Below are 2,518 nucleotides of genomic sequence, written 5' to 3' on the forward strand. Positions count from 1 at the left end.
TTTTATTGTGAATGAGGTGAAGGGTTCCAGATCACCCGTCTCACATTCAACAACTTATACACATTTTGTTTCAACTCATCCGTTTCAGTTCCCTCCATGTACCGTCGCATGTCTCATTTCCTGCCTATGTTTGCTGCTTCCATTTCGTCTTCCCTCCGAAGCCTCCGCACTTGGGGAGATGCCGCTCTTTGATCTTGCATGATTGATACTTCAAACACAAAGGTGGGTTCCGTTCCAGACTTGAAGGGTGACTAAGGGCCACCATTTGGGGGTTCTGCCGGTCTCTATCCAACCAATAAGCAATGCAGAGTTCCGTTCCACACTGTCTCCCACTCCCTCGGGCACCTTCTGATGTGAGCTTGTCGGAGCAGTTCAGGAGCCCAGGGGGGCATCGTGGGTACACAGTGGGCTGTGAACCGCAGAGTCAATGGTTGGGCACCACCAGATGCTCTGTAGGGAAGGAGGAGGCTTTCCACTCCTATAGAGAATTTTAGTCTCAAGAACCCCCGGGGGACAGTTCTACCCTGTCCGACAGGGTCACTCTGAGTCGGCATGGACCCGAGGGCAGTGCGTTTGAGGGCGTCGGAGCAGCTGGTCATGGTAGCCAGGCACCATCGAGCTCTTCTGGTCTCGAGGTTGGGGGACTGGTCTTTGCATGGTCTGTTCTTCCACTAGACCCAACGCTTCCTCGTGTCATTCTGTGTCCCTCATTCTCCTTCCTCCAGACAAGAGAGACCAGTAGCCGCCCCATAGACGGCTGCTCACGAGCTTTAAAACTCTAGCTGCGACTCACTCAAGTAGGCTGTCGAACAATCTTTGTGAACGCCGTGATGCCAACTGACGTGGGGTCCCTTGAGACGGTGGCCCTGAGCCCCGAGGTCTGGGTGACTCATTCCCTCGAGGTGTTTGGTTATGACGAAGACGTTGCCATAACTTTGCCCACTGTCGAGGGCAGATCATTGTTGTCACTCGGGTACATTATGAAAAGCTGTAGCTGTACTAATAAAAGGAAAGGGAATTCGTCTTTTAGACTCTTAATCGCTGATGAAGCCTTAGAGGAAAACCTGTAGGAGAGGATGCTTGGTTCTCAGGTGCCTTACCGTCCCCGCTTCCCCATTGCTAAGTAGCCCGTCGGTCTGAGCGGCAAATGGACAGAACCCATCCTAGCCCTGCTCACTCTCAGACACCGGCAACACCGACTGGACCTTTTATGCTCTTAGCAAACTTACACACACACAGAGGAGAGAGAGAGAGGCCTGCCTTGTTTTTGCAACGATTACAGCTTACTAGATCATATGGGCAGTTCTATCGACTCTGGATGGCACTGAACAACTGAAAGAAAAAAAATCACCTTACAAACTCACGTGACTGTTGCAGCCAGCTTTGCACTCCATCTCCAACAACACTGCCCAGATGGACATGTGCAGAGCCGTGGCCAGGAAATAAGTGCCCTCAGTTGTTGATTGTGGAGGAGGAAGGTAGTTTCCCTGGAGTTCACGAGCTACTCAAGGGATCCGGGCCACTGGGGAAGTGCCCTGACGAAGCCTAGTTATGTGAAGGATGAAGCCCCATTTTACCACCACCATCACACCCCCAAAAGTGGCCCCGTCATGTCCTGGGCACTGAGCTGCGCGGCGTCCTTACAATGACGTCACCTAGATTGGGCACAGTTCCTGCTCTCCGTGGGCCTGTCTTCTTACTGGAGAGATAGATCTTAAAGAATCACACGTAAAAATATGGTTAAAACTTGGGATGGTGCCTTGAAAAAAGGGTGCCCGTGGGCTTCCTAAGGAGACTTACTCTAACCTGGGGAGTGGGGGTAGGCTAGGGAAGGCTTCCTGGAGGAAGCATCCTTTAAGCTAAAACCTGCGCCAGCCTATAAAGGTGGGAGTGGGGCGGAGCAGGGGAGCTCTGGTCCACTGGCACTGAGGACTGCTGGCCCAGCTCCCACCCGCTTGACGGTGCAACACACACTGGGCATTGCTCTCACTCCCTGGGCCTCGGGTTCCTTGTTTGTACGGACTGTTTCAGGTGGGAGCAAGACAGGACTTTCCATTCCCCTAAAGAGCTGTAGTCTGGGAAACTCACAGCCCTACGAGTCTACCAAGCCCAGCAGGGTCCCTGTGAGTCACTGGTAGTGAGCCTTTTTTTTTGGTTAAATTTGGTGTGTTTTGTGTTTTTCCATCCCCTTCTGGAAAACAGAGATGCTATCTGCTACTTCCAGCAGATGCTGCGATGCTCAGCTGAAAGCCATGGCGAGGATACCCCGATACCTGGCACACGATGCACACAGCTACGTCCAAGTTGCTGCTGACACACAGGCGCCCCGTGTGTTCCAGAACGCAACGGCTCCACAGGATCTTAGTGACTTAAGCATTGGCTGTTAACAGAGGTCGACAGTTCACACCCCTCAGTAAAGGCCCACCGCCTTGGAAGCCCTGTGGACAATTCTGCTCTGCTGTCCAGGGCCAAGGCAAAAGTCATTGTCGGCCTTTCCTCTGCAGCTCCCCTGGGGGAC

Source organism: Echinops telfairi, unplaced genomic scaffold, assembly GCF_000313985.2.
Source record: "Echinops telfairi isolate 266 unplaced genomic scaffold, ASM31398v2 ScPeMD7_4048;HRSCAF=4782, whole genome shotgun sequence".
Taxonomy (NCBI): Eukaryota; Metazoa; Chordata; class Mammalia; order Afrosoricida; family Tenrecidae; genus Echinops; species Echinops telfairi.